Consider the following 270-nt stretch of genomic DNA (forward strand, 5'->3'; position numbering starts at 1 on the left):
GCTACGTAGCGACCGAGCTTGGCTCGAGCTCGGTCGCTACGTAGCGACCGAACGGAACGGACGCTCAGTCGCTACGTAGCGACCGAGCTTGGCTCGAGCTCGGTCGCTACGTAGCGCCCGATCGGAATGGACGCTCGGTTGCTACGTAGCGATCGTCCCGCTCGGTCGCTTTGTAGCGACCGTGCGACCTTTTTCGGGCTTTTCTCCGATTTTTCGTGAATGTGTTTTCTCCGCAAGATTCTTCGTAAAAATAAATCTTTTTCGAAGATT

The sequence above is a fragment of the Brassica oleracea genome, chromosome C2, assembly GCF_000695525.1.
Source record: "Brassica oleracea var. oleracea cultivar TO1000 chromosome C2, BOL, whole genome shotgun sequence".
In the NCBI taxonomy this organism is placed as follows: domain Eukaryota; kingdom Viridiplantae; phylum Streptophyta; class Magnoliopsida; order Brassicales; family Brassicaceae; genus Brassica; species Brassica oleracea.